Here is a 14,801-nt window from a genome sequence, read left to right on the forward strand (position 1 = left end):
TGGTCCTCATACCAAATGAGGTGTGTATCATCGTTAAAGGTGGCATCATTTCAAACATTTGCTAAGGTTCCTATACAACCAGACATTGATTTTAGGAACATTAATGTGAAGATGAATAGTATACTTAGTAGTTTAGAACAAATGCACCTGTTTACTTAAGTTGTATTCTAAAATTTCAATACAATTCTTGGAATAATGCTTTTTTATGCTTAGTGTTTTGTATTATTAATAAAATTATTACTCAGTTGGAGAGCTTACTGTCTCAATTACTATATATAATATTGTCTTATACAGATTTATAGGCAACTTGTATAACAGATCAAGTTTTATGAGTGTAACTGCAACTCTCTGAAACCTTTATGACTTTCCAGGCTATTTTCTGCATGCATGCCAATATGCAGTGTAGTGCCAAAAATGAGATTGACCACATGATTTTCAAGCTAAAAGATTTGAAAAAAATATACCTTATATTGTATGCCGGATGTATGTGGTTTTAGAAGACAGGGGACTGCTTTAATATAATTTCAATTATATCTTGAAAAAGTTATTACTTATTTGGTGGATGAGGGATACCAGGACAGGCATTACAATGTTTATGTCAGTGTATAGTTATAGGTTTAGTGATTAAAAGGTTTATTAATGGAACATTCTTGGAATCTAACTCCTAAACCTTCAGCTGCTCACCCACTTAACACTTTATTTCAGAGTAAGGGTAGACCACCTGTTGAGTAATGTTTCCCATTGTTTTTTCACCTGGTGTTCTCCTTGTTAAAGCCAGACTCTTTATCGATCACCATTCTTATTGTATTCTACAAAACCAATTTTGTCTTGAAATCTTTGTATGTGTCTCCATACGGCAAATTCAGATAAAGGCACATAATGAATGTTTGAAGAAGGCAAAAAAAATAAATGTTTAAACTTTATAACACACTAGTATTCTGGTGCAGTTATTATAATATTAAAATTCAACTTAAATTGTTATGTTTAAGTGAAAAAATGCAAGTCTCTATTATGGTGAATTATGTGTTAAAAGAAGAGGTTTGTGCACCTGAATAGGCAACAGGCAAATGTTCATAAAGGATCTGGACAGCACCAGGACATGGTAACCATTTTAAAAAAAAAAAAACAAAAAAAAAAAAACAAAGAGCTCACTGAACAACAGCTCTCCTTATGATCAAAGGGAAGCTCTTTTTTGTTATATGTTTATTTGTTAAAATGCTTCAGACAAATAAAAGTGAGATACTTCTTTAAACATCAAAATGTTTGATGTTTGAAAGACTCTTGGTGTCTGTTGTTCGTTTAGCCTCAAAAGTACATTTTGCTTTCACATCTTCACATTCTGTAGACTCATGGAAAGAGAAGTAATATGTACAAATTCACAACAATCCACAGATAATTTAACAAAAATGGAAAGAAACACATAAGTTGATGATTGATGAAGACATAAAACCTGCGGATTAAGCTACAGTTGTAAAGGACACAGAAAAATATTGTAACAGCTATCAGGAAACCTCAGCCTTTTAAAAATAAATATTCACTATTTAAGAGAATGCACTTTACATGGATGGGATACTAAGTTCGAATTTGAATTCTTGTGTTCCACAAATCCAATCTTGCATTTTCTACATGATTCCAAAAATCTGTAAGAACTTACATTGTATCACACATTAGTTCACTTTTAGCATTGTTATCAGAATATATTGACTTTATTAAAACACACAGTGCACAATCTGTGAGTATGATTCAGCAGACTTTATTTACTTTATTAACAAAATACAACAGTATTGGACCTTTCTGATTTCAAGCAAAGGCTCAGTAGCTGTTTTAAGAAATTATAGAATGTTTTTGTTTTTGTATAATGATTGAATGACTGATGTTGACACAGATTCTATTCTTGGCTTAGTTGCACAAATAATATCACTTTTGTTAATATTTGACAAAAATTTAAAAAATCCATATTCATGTTAAAAATAGGTTGTAACATAACGCCCTCAATAAACTCGCTGTGTGTTCTTTGAAGAGAGGAATCACCTGTGGCAGAGGAGCTTTTGCCTAGTAGGCAAAAGTTAAACATGGGACACTTACCATTTATGGTATGTGTGTGACAACTGGTGCTTGCGACATAAGGTGGGGTGCTTGTATTTAGAGCACATCTTGTGTTTCATGTCAAGTGAAGGGACATTTGGAAATTAGTAGTCGTAATTATTAGTAAAGTAAATTAATTAGTAATAACTTGAATATAATCAATTTAACACATTCTTCCACACTTAATTGCTTGTTACAGTTGCCATTTACTGTTTTCTATTATGTATCATTTATGTTGTTATGTTCAATCACTTTAGATGTCAGTTTAAAAAAATCATTAATTTAAATTTGTTTCCATTAAAGAAAGCATGTGAGTAGATATGGTATATGACTGGGCTATTCACACTCATGCCAAGCCATTAATACTGGCAGTGCGTGCATAGTTTCAAGCCATGTTTGGATTTAGGCTGAACACAGCAGTGTAAATGCCAATCTTTTTCTGGCTGATGACCAAGTGAGGTGTCAAAATGCACAGCATGCAGTGATCCTTTTCCAATAGACAGACTAATAAATAAATACATATAAACATAAAACTCAATTTAAAAAAGGGCAGATAGCAATGTAGAGTTGAATTTAAAGATTTATTGCAATAGTTATCATATCAGTAAATGCAAAGCATTACTCAGCAGCTTCTTTTCCCTGCAAGAGAAATATGATCAGTTAGGTGCAGTTTAGTTTGTATTTATTAATCATAAAACCTGAGTGAGTTGATCATACAGTATATAAAAATATTAACATATTATTTACCTTGCCAGAGTCACGGCTCTTGGCTCTCAGCTTGTTAACCTGGGACTCTGCAATGTCGGCACGCTCCTCAGCCTCTTCCAGCTCATGCTGAATCTTTCTGCACTTAGACAGATGCACATTGGCCTGCTCCTCCTGTAGCACATGTTCATAACATAGTTTAGCAATGTTGCATGAATACATATTTTGAAAAAAATGTATGTGATGAATGTAAATATTGTGTACTTACAGCTTCCTCAGCCTGCCTCTTGTAGGCCTTCACCTTGAGCTGCAGCTTATCAACCAGATCCTGGAGCCTGGTGATGTTCTTCTTATCTTCCTCAGTCTTAAACACAGATTCAGTAGTTAGGATTTAAGGATAAAATGAGCTAAGAATAAAAAGTTGTTCATGCATTTTGCTTACAAACCTGGTAGGTGAGCTCCTTGACTCTCCTCTCATATTTGCGCACACCCTTAACAGCATCTGCTCCACGTCTCTGTTCATTTTCAACCTCTGTCTCAAGCTCACGCACCTTTGGAAAGCATGATTCAAAGTAATTATATGTTTGTTGAAATATTGATTGCAGTAACATTTTGATTTGGTTTTAACAATATTAGTCTTACCCTGGACTCCAGTTTCTGGAGCTGCTTCTTGCCACCCTTCATGGCCAGGTTCTCAGCCTCATCCAGACGGTGCTGCAGGTCCTTGACAGCAACTTCCAGATTCTTCTTCATCCTCTCCAAATGAGCACTGGTATCCTGCTCCTTCTTCAGCTCCTCAGCCATCATGGCAGCCTGGCAAACACATTAAGTTGTAATCATTGGAGTATAGAGTAGAACAACACCCAAAACAATGCCAAAAAAGAAAAACCTACATCAGTGATAGCCTTCTTGGCCTTCTCCTCAGCATTTCTTGCTTCCTGAACAGTGTCATCAACTTCACTCTGGATCTGAACCAAGTCAGTTTCAAGCTTCTTCTTGGTGTTCAGCAGGCTAGTGTTCTATACAGTGAGAAGAAAAACATATTTAATGAGCCTCAAGATGACAATATGGTCATACATATCAATGTAAAAATATCATTCATTTGTGTAAAAATGTGGAATCATTGTACCTGAGAGTGCAGAAGTCCAACACGCTCGCTGGCGTCAACCAGCTCCTGCTCAGCGATTTTGCGACCTCTCTCTGTCTGCTCCAGGGCAGCCCTGAGTTCTTCAATTTCAGCAACCATCAGGCCATTTCTGCGCTCAACCATAGCAGCCTGTTCTTTGAGGTCTTCCTGAGCTCTGACTGCATCATCAAGGTGCAGTTGGGCATCCTGAATGGAGTAGAGTGTATATGTACGTCGATGTAGGTGAATTATAACAACATGGCCAACCTGAAACAAATGACTGACAATACCTTGAGCTGTGCCTGCACATTTCTCAGCTGTTTCTGGGACTCAGATGCCTGGCGATTGGCATGGCTCAGCTGAATCTCCATCTCATTCAAGTCTCCCTCCATCTTCTTCTTGATCCTGAGGGCATCATTTCTGCTTCTGACCTCAGAGTCCAGAGTGCCTTGCATGGAGTCAATGACCCTCTGGCTGTTCCTCTTAATCTGCTCAATTTCCTCATCTTTCTCTGCCAGCTTCCTGTCAATCTCACCCTTCACTTGGTTAAGCTCCAACTGGACACGGAGGATCTTAGACTCTTCATGTTCAAGAGTTCCCTGAAAATGTCAAAAAGTAGTTTATAACTTCTCTTCCTATAAGTTTGCATGTTCAGAACTACATTTTTGTGATTCATATATTTCTTACCTCAGCTTCCTCAAGGGCAGTCTGGATTTCGGACTTCTCTGTCTCAACCTGCTTCTTGGCCTTCTCCAATTCATGGATGCTCTTGCCAGTCTCACCAATCTGTTCAGTCAAGTCAGAGATCTCCTCTGTTGGGGAATCAAATATTCACTGGTAAAAATCGCAACTGCAGATGTACACAAAAATGGTAAGATATGAGGAAAACACTCACGCTGCAAGTTCTTGTTTTCACGCTTCATGGTCTCCAGCTGGTCAAGAGCTTCTTCATAGGAGTTCTTCATCTTGAAAAGCTCAGTTCCCAGTGAGCGAGCCTCCTTCTGAGCTCCCTCAAGCTCTGCCTGACCCTCCTCGAATTTCTGCTTCCATTCAGCCAAGACCTAGATTTCATCATTTATAAATGCAGACAGTGAGTTAAAGTATCACAACAATGGACAATTTGATCATACAAAAGTAGAATCTGTACCTTGTCAAAGTTCCTCTGCTTCTTGTCAAGGTTGGCAGCCAGACCATTAGCTCTCTCCACATCAATCATGAGATCCTCCACCTCACTCTGCAGCCTCTGTTTGGTCTTCTCCAGAGAAGCACACTTGGAGTTGACAGCCTCAATCTGCTCCTCAGCCTCCTGGAGGCGCTGGGCAAGCTTTTTCCTTTAAAAAGAACCATAGATGAGTAAACATGACAAATTCAAAATGGTGTTGCGCCACAGATTTTAAACTCACTTGGCTTCCTCAAGCTCCTCAGTTCTCTGGATAGCATCAGTTTCATACTTGGTTCTCCACTGAGCGACCTCGCTGTTGGCCTTAGACATACCACGCTGAAGTTCAGCCTTGGCCTCCTGCTCCTCTTCAAACTGTTCCCTGAGCAGATCGCAGTCATGACGGGCAGACTGGAGTCCATGGGCAAGGGCATTCTTGGCCTGTGGGAACAGTTAATGTTATGATGCTTCATAATACGATTTGTTCATTTCAACCAACTTGTGTGTTTCGTACCTTAACCTCCTCTTCAATCTGCCTCTTGAGCTCCTCAATCTGCTGTGTGAAGGCCTGTTTGCCTCTGGTCAGCTGAGACACCAGGGCTTCCTTCTCCTCAATTTGGCGGCCAAACTCACCTTAGATGTAAAGGATTTATTAGAAGACTAATACTCCTCTAGTCAAATTATGTACCTGAGATTTATCTTACCATTCTCTGTGAGGAGGCGAGCTTTCTGGGCACCCAGGTCATTGATTTGGCGAATGTTTTCATCATTCTTGGTCTTCAGTTCACTAAGTTGGTCCTCAAGAGTACGGCACATCTTTTCCAGATTTCCCTAAACATTTCATTGTAAGTTAGTATGAGTATTTTCCATTATATGATGTCTGTTCACATAGTAACAATCATCACCTTAGCTTTAGCCACAGCCTCCATGTTGCTGGAGAGGTCATCAATCTCCATCTTGTATTCACTCTTTTCCTTCTCAAGCTTCTGCTTGACACGCTGGAGGTTATCGATCTGCTCTCCCAGCTCAGCAACACTGTCAGCCTGCTTCTTGCGCAGAGCAGCGGCAGTGGCTTCATGCTGCAGAGTGGACTCCTCAAGGTCACGACGGAGCTTCTGGAACTCAGCCTCACGCTTCTTGTTCAGCTCAATCTGAGCAGCAGTGGCACCGCCAGCCTCCTCCAGCCTCTCACTGATCTCCTCAAGCTCCCTGGACAGATCGGCTCTCTGCTTCTCAACCTTGGCACGGGCAGCGCGCTCAGCCTCAATCTCTTCCTCCAGCTCCTCAATACGGGCCTGGATATAAAGGATCAACAAGTTCACAATTGTTCTTGTGTTATGACACAATGCACGCATTAGCCACATATGTGTGTAGATGGTCTAAAAACTCAAGAAAAAATACAAATGGATTTATACAGCATATTTTCTGGAGCCTGCGATCAGTCCGAGAGTTCATGGTGCCATTTAGGTTTTTGATTTTCAACTGGACAGTTGATTAATGCTAACTTGTGAGTTTAGTGCTATTTGGGAGGAACTTTAACCCGTTCCCTATATACTGATGATATCATTTGAAAGGTAACATTACCTGAAGCTCCTTAATCTTCTTCTGAAGCTGAGCTCCCAGCGACTGCTCATCCTCAATCTTGCTGAGAAGCTGGCTGATCTCAAAGTCTTTCCTGAAGGGGAAGAATGTAAAATAAAATAAAATCATTGTAAGTTTGTTTTTAATTTAACCAGAGTAATGGAATATGTGCACTCATTCTTACTTCTTCAGTTTCTCCTCAGACTGCTGCTTGTCGTTCTCAAGATCCATGATAGATTCCTGGGCCAGTTTCAGGTCACCCTCCAGCTTTCTCTTGGCTCTCTCCAGGTCCATACGCAGCTTCTTCTCCTGCTCCAAAGACCCTTCAAGCTGGAGAAAAGGAATCAAATGTAATCATTATTTCAAGCCTTTTGCCAATAAATAAATTAGATTAGCAGATTTAAACATACATCATCAACTTGCTGCTCAAGCTTGGTCTTGGACTTTGTGAGAGTGTTGACTTTGTCCTCCTCAGCCTGCAGGTCATCCAGGGTCTGCTGATGAGCCTCCTGGAGAGCTTTCTTCTCCTTAGTCAGTTTAGCGATGCTCTCATCCTGAGAGGCCATCTCTTCAGTCAGATTCTTCACCTGTTGGTTTTTAAAAACATGATAAGAAATCATATATATGTTCATGAAGTGTGTATCTGATTTGTGGGATAAATTGGTCAAACCTTGTTCTCAGTGGCATGCTTCTCCTTCTCCACTTTGGCCAAGGTGAGCTCCAGATCATCAATATCCTTCTTAAGCTCAGAGCATTCATCCTCCAACTTCCTTTTCTTGGCTGTGAGCTCAGCATTGATTTCTTCTTCATCCTCCAGTCTCTCAGTTGTCTCCTTCAGTTTGGCTTCCAGCTGAATCTTGCTCTTGATGAGACCCTCGCACCTCTCCTCAGCATCTGACAGATTCTCAGATTCCTGAAGGATGAAAGTATTGTTTTTAGTGTATTGTTTAATTTGTGGACAAGCTCATTTGATGCTGTCTGCTTGAGTACTCACAGAGGCCACTTGGAGCTGCAGATCGTTCTTCTCCTGCAGAAGAGATACCATCTTCTCCTCAAGTTCCTTCTTCTTGGCCAGAGCAGCAGCCAAGTCAGCGGTCATCTTCTCATAGTTCTCCTTCATCTGGGCCAGCTCCTTCTCAGTCTCAGCACTCTTCAGGAGGGGCTTGATCTTGTAGTACACCTTCATCCATGGCCAGTGTTTGACATTCATGAATGAGCGGACATTGTACTGGATGGTATAGATGGCATCTCTGAACAATAAAACAAATTATATTATGATTTAAAAAACTTCTAATAGCCTTTTAAAGTTATAGTATTAGTAATTATAGCTGGCATGCCTTCTTGCAGTCATCTTCACAAACTCCCTTCTCATGAGGTATCCACGGCACAAAGCCTGTGTCATGGTGACAAGAGCTGCAAGTTTTTCATCTCTCATCTCCTCAAGAGTACCCAGCAGACCAGCCTTGAAGAACACCTATAACACAGTGTGAAAAGAACATATAACATCTCAAACTGACAAGCTTAAAATAAGTGCCTTTAAAGATATTTTTTAACATTCATACCTTAGTGTGCCCGAATCTGTACTGATCGTGATCAACATCAATGGATCCCAGCAGCTTCTCAGAAGCCTTCTTGTTGTCAATGAACTGACCCTCAGGGATAACACTGGCATTCAGCACCTTGTATCTATTTAGGGGAAGATGTCTTTAATATTTCTTTAAAGGAACACCTTTGTTTTTTTTACTTCCACAAAGTTTAGTGGTACCTCTGCTTGAAGTCACCATACAGGATTCTGCTAGGGAAACCCTTTCTGCAGATTCTGATACCCTCCAGTACACCATTGCACCTAAGCTGGTGGATGACCAGGAAGTTCTCCATCAGACCTGGAAATAATAAGGAAATAATAGTCATCAAAAAATAATAAGAACATCAGTTGTTATAGCAGTAGCGTTTATACCTGGGGTCTTGGACTCATTGGGAATCAGGCAACGCACAAAGTGAGGATGAGTGCTTCTCAAGTTAGTCATCAGCTTGCCCAAGTTCTCCTAAAACCCCCAAATATAAAGAATTTAACAAAAAATAAACCAACATACAAACTTCAATTTATTGTTCTCTATGAATTTTTACCCTGAACTGTGAGGACACAGTCTGCATAGAACCACCCTTCTTCTTGCCTCCCTTGCCTCCCTTGCCGCCGGCCTCTGTTAAAAGAAAATACAAAATATAATATAATTTATACAATTTTACAAGTAATATCAAACCTTCTTTTGTGCAAATTAACAGTTAGCATACCCTCAACAACTGGGGGATACAGAACTGACAGAAGTTTGACTGAAGATTTCTGGTACAGCTGCACAACAGACTCGTTCAGTGGGTCCTTGTTCTTGTCCAGCCAGCCACTGATGTTGTAGTCCACAGTACCGGCGTAGTGAACCAGGGAGAAGTGGGCCTCAGCCTTGCCCTTTGCTGGCTTGGGCTTCTCAAATGCTCTGCTCTTGCCAAGATGCTGATCATACAGCTTGTTCTTGAAGGTTGTATCAGAAGCTTTGGGGAACATGCACTCCTCCTCAAGGATGGCAAAGATGCCCATGGGCTAGAGAGAATTCAAGAAAAAATGCATTCAGACATTGAATAACTTTTCCATTGTTGTTGTTCAAAGCCAGAAGCCTACCTTCTCAATCAGCTCAATGCAAGCAGCCAAGTCCATACCGAAGTCAATGAACTCCCAGATGATACCCTCCTTCTTGTACTCCTCTTGCTCCAGGACGAACATGTGGTGGTTGAAGAACTGTTGCAGTTTCTCATTGGTGAAGTTAATGCACAGCTGCTCCATGCTGTTGAACTGTCAAGACAAATATTTCATATGAACACCCACACTTAACTATGGTTTTACATGTTAGATATGAGCTTACATCAAAGATTTCAAAGCCAGCAATGTCCAAGACACCAATGAAGAAGTTTCTCTGTTGCTTGGTGTCCAACATCTGGTTGATACGGACGACCATCCACAAGAACATCCTCTCATAGATGGACTTGGCCAGGGCAGTGACAGCATTCAGCACCTAAAGGAACTTAGTGTTATTCAACTCTTTTTACATCATGGTAATATTGATTGCCAGTGAAATGGTCACTTTACCTGAGGCACAGTCTGTCCCTTGGTGACGTACTCATTTCCGACCTTGACTCTGGGGTAGCACAAAGCCTTAAGCATGTCAGCAGAGTTCAGACCCAACAGGTAAGCGACCTTGTCAGCATCTGTAAAAGTATTTATATGTTGTGTTAATCATAAGCAATGAAACAGTATGTCATACCAATTCAGTAAACAAAAGCTAATCTTACCCTCTGTGCCATCGGGCTCAGCCTGCTCCTCACGCTGCTTCTGCTTGAACTTCATGTTGCCGTGGTGGAGGACAGCACCAGTCATTTTGTAGATGCTCATCTTCTCCTCATTAGTGAAGCCCAGGATGTCAATGGCATTCTGGTTTCAAGAAGTTCCCATAATTACGTCTCATCATATTTAGTTAAAATATGTATAATCGTAGATTTTTTTTTGTCACTTACATCAGTGGCTTCCAGCTCAACTTTGTCATCAATGCTAGCAACAGTGATTTGACCCATGCTGCACATAGGGAAGTCGTATGGGTTGGTTGTGATGAGAGCCATTTCTGCAAAACAGAGAAAAAACTGTAATTTTGAGTGCCCAGAAAAAGTAAAATTGCACATACAATTGCAGGAACACATACAGTGCACATGCACATACACTGCACTGACTGAGGGGTCACACAGATATAGGGCCACGTGGTAATATAAAAGATAAAACTATGAGTTAGTGTTAATTTAGTTAAATCACATTCTGTTGTCTAAATAAAGAGTGTTTTTATCATCAGTGTATGAGATTCAGTATTGTGACCATACCGGCTTGACAAAATCTGATCCTGAGATCCTGTCAGATCTCAGAACCTAAGTAAGGTCGGGCCTGGTTAGTACTTGGATGGGAGACTGCTGAGAAAATCAGGTGCCACATTGGGGTGCCAGTCACAAAAAACTGTCATTGTGTCCTTAGGCAACTCACTTGCACATTGCCTAGTATGAAAGTGGTGTGTGCGTGAGTGATAGTGGTGGTCGGAAGGACCAATGACTACAATAGTGGTTTACCATCACTGGATGTGGAGAGAAAAGAATAATGAATCTATAATGCTCTGTAAAGTGTCTTTGTGACATATGTCTGTTAAAAGCACTATATAAATAAAGACTTCTTTACTTATTGAGTATCGAGTTAATTCATTCGTATCGAAATCAAGAATTTTTTTGTATCATGAAAACAACCTACCAATAAGTTCAGGCTTGTGGTTGGTCATCATCTGGTAGAAGATGTGGTAGCCTCTCTCATCGGAAAGCTGGAATGTCACTCTAGACTTCTCCAGCAGATCTGTAAGTGTTGGGAAATTGTTAAAAAAATTCTAATCATTTTACATCCAAGTATAACAGCAAAATCCTACTTACAGGTTTCAATGTCAGCACTAGCCAGTTTACCAGTTGTGCCGAAATGAATTCTGATGAATTTACCCTATTTGGTTAAAATCAATGTTAGTTATATATATGTATATCTATATTCATACAAATCTTCAGGCAACATTTTTAGAAATAGATTTTTTTTTTTCAAATGTTAGAATACTTACAAAACGAGAGGAGTTGTCATTTCTCACAGTCTTGGCATTACCATAGGCCTCCAGCAGAGGGTTGGCTGCAATAATCTGGTCCTCCAGGGAGCCCTGTAGAGAAAATTATGGTTGTGTTTGAACTTTTATATTTCAAATTTGAGCTGATTTAGTGTTACGTAAATTAAAACCAAAACTAACCTGCATCTTTCCTGGAGCAGCATCCTTCTTCTTATCTCCACCAACGGAGATTGTTGCAAAGTACTGGATGACACGCTTGGTGTTCACAGTCTTTCCAGCACCAGATTCTCCACTGGGGATGAAAAAGACTTTTAAGAATCATGTGTGAAGCTAAATAAGAATTAAGTACAGAAACAAATGAGAAACGTACGTGATCAAGACAGACTGGTTCTCCCTATCTGTTAAAATACAAAACAAAACATGTATGAATAAATATAGATTTGAATATAAAGTTAAAGTTATTTTGTTCTTATCAATAGGGCGTACCAGTAAGCATGAACTGATAAGCGTTGTCAGAGACGGAGAAGATGTGGGGTGGAGCCTCCATACGCTTCTTGCCTCTGTAGGCACTCACAACTTCCTGGTCGTACACTGGCAGCCACTTGTAGGGGTTGACAGTGGCACAGAACAGCCCAGAGTAGGTCTGAAGAAATGTACACACAAACATTAATTTAAGCTTTTCCTAATGCTGTATTTATATGTTAGAACATTTTAAATAAAATCTGTCTTACGTAGATCATCCATGCTGCATAACGCTCTTTGAGGTTATAAAGCACAGAGGCTTCATTGAGGTGGGTCATCATGGCCATGTCCTCAATTTTGTCGAACTTAGGAGGGTTCATGGGAGAAACTTCATCTTCTTTAACTGTCCTCTCCTATGATAGACCATGTGTCAGCAGGAAATTGTTGTTGTTTTTTTTCTGTTGTTGAATTCATTATTATTTTAAAATAGACTTAAAATGCACTAACCTCCTGAGTGTCCAAGACCTTGACAGTGACTTTGCCACCATCCTTCTTCAAAATAGTTGCCTTCAGGTACAGTTCCTTGGCATCAACCACATAGCAGGCAGTCTTGGCATCAAAGGGTTTGTTCTGGGCCTCAATTCTCTCCTTCTCTGGTTTACGGAGGTAAATGGCAGCTTTGCCATAAATGGCCATCTCCGCGTCCGTACTCATGGTGGCGGTTTAGTTCTGCAAAATAAAGTTTTTGTACTGAATGGTTGTTGTCATAAGTAAAATTGCAGTTGTACTAATTTGTAAGCTATTGTGGAAATTTCGCTACGGATGTATGGGGAAAAAAATGAAGATGTAAAATGGAAGTATCACACTCTGCCTGTTGTCCTTCTCCAGGCAGAATGCTGCTGTGCCAGATCTGAGAGCTTGGTTTCAAAATATCTATGTCTCCCAAACCCTTTCCCTTTTCAAATATCCCCTATAGATTGCTTTCTCCTTGGCTTTTAACTCATTTTACGGTTGACTATGTACCATTTGTTGTTTGTCTAGGTTTCTGGTGAATTTGTTTGCAGCATTTTGGTCAACTGTGTTGTTTTTAACTTGCTCTAGAAATGCTGTTGAGAGTTAGTAATGAATATTGGTGTTTTGAAAAAGATTATCAGTATAGATTTTATTCAAATAGCTTTTTAGATAAGTGCCATCTTATGTGTAGGAAATAGTTAAATAGAACCTGATTATCCCAACACAGTGCAGGGTGTATGTTGCAAATGTTTTTAAAAGAAGGTCTTTCAGTGTCATTATTAACATGTGCCAATCTTATCAATTCCACTTACCTTAAACCTTTATCTATGTGAAAAGAATATTGTATTCTCTGGGCCTGTTGGAGACAGTAAATTAGTAGTTAGTCATAAAGTATTTTGTTAAGTCCTGAAATAGTAAAATAACATATTTACTTAAATAAAAATCTGAATAAAATAAATTTCCAAGTTAAAGCTGGAGCTAAACTTACCACAAGCAGGAACAGTTCTTCAGCCACACACTCTGAGGGCCCTCTCGGACTCCTTATATTCAGTCCGGTGTGCTTACAAAGCACGGCTCAAATATGACCACATGCCATATAAGGCTTGTGAGATACTGGAGTACAGTGGCAAGAGGAATATTTGTCCTCTTCTAAATTTAGACTATAGATGTAGTTCTCAAAGTTCTTTTTCCTATTTCTTTTCTTTTATACATTTACAAATAGTTACTTGCCTCCAGATTATTAATTATTAATCATGCTTTATTCGATTTAATGATAAAATGATAACGTTGACATCTTAATTGACAAAGACAGGGCTCGTAATTCTGTTGCTGAAAATTAAAATACATTTAAAAAAGTTAATTAATTTTGTTATTTGTGAGCATGGTGACAAATGCACTTGGTCTCATTTATGCTTGTAAAATGTATGGTCAAAGAAAAGTGTGCCCATTTGTCAACGCTAATATGTTTTATGGCTCGTTTTAACGATACATTTATGTTTCAATACTTTCATTCCTGTCACGCCTTAGAGACATGCGTAAGCACACACTAAATTTGGGAGGAGGCTTGTTTCACTTTGTAATGGGATAGGTCACAGAAACATGTACTGGAAGAGGTGTGCGGTGTCCACGCACGATGGAACAAGACTAGAGATTCTTGACATCTAAATTAGTGCTTACTTTCACTTGGACCACCTTTGGAAATGTCTAATTGCGTCAGTGATGATAAACGGCAGCGTGCTGCATAAGCGGCTTGATGGAGCATCAAGTTGAGTCTTTCTGAGCATCTGCGTTTAGAAGGACGCGGATGCCTGTGTAGCGAACTTAAGCATCACTTATAATCAGAATATGATTTTGTTTATTTTATTGATGACAGATAACTGTATAAATACATGATAAGCCATATATCAGGGGTTCATATTAAATGCATAAACTGGCAATACAGGATCGGCTGCGCCAAAACGAAACCAAAACAAAAAAATAGGCAAACAAAGCGACCATGAGTTTCGTTTTTAGGTTCTGTTGTGCCAAAACTCTGTGTAGGTCTACTGGTGAGTGTATTCTTCTTTTTTCTCATTTCTATAGGCCTATTAACTGTCATTACTACCCCTATGATCTTGAGATGTTTACTTCAAGTTTAGATTGTAACGCATTTTTACACCTTGCACAAAGACGTACGAAGGCATTAGCCTAAAAAGACGCAATTCGGCATAGCAGTTAGGAAGGGACATATCGGTAAGACATGTTTCAAAATTCAGGTCTCTAAGCTTTTGGTACGGAGACTTTTATAACAGTAGCCTCATCATTTAGAACAGGTAAACGAAGCCCATACAAATATAACTTTATACAAACCTTAGTTCACCGCATGAAGACAAAATATAATGTATCGCATCATTTTCCCCTTGTCTTTATCAAATGCAAAAAAGAAAAATATACATCATACAGACAACCAACAATAACGGGATTATTAATTGTTCTTATGTGCAGCTTTTGC

The 14,801-nt window shown here is 39.4% G+C and overlaps 1 pseudogene; it reads right to left on the bottom strand.

Annotated features, from left to right (window-relative positions):
• Window positions 1-2,703: 2,703 nt before the first annotated feature.
• Window positions 2,704-14,800, bottom strand: LOC110169715 (myosin heavy chain, fast skeletal muscle-like; annotated as a pseudogene).
• Window position 14,801: the final 1 nt, after the last annotated feature.

The sequence above is a fragment of the Boleophthalmus pectinirostris genome, unplaced genomic scaffold (assembly GCF_026225935.1).
Source record: "Boleophthalmus pectinirostris isolate CB_2022bp ecotype Guang Dong unplaced genomic scaffold, ASM2622593v1 HiC_scaffold_2, whole genome shotgun sequence".
Taxonomy (NCBI): Eukaryota; Metazoa; Chordata; class Actinopteri; order Gobiiformes; family Gobiidae; genus Boleophthalmus; species Boleophthalmus pectinirostris.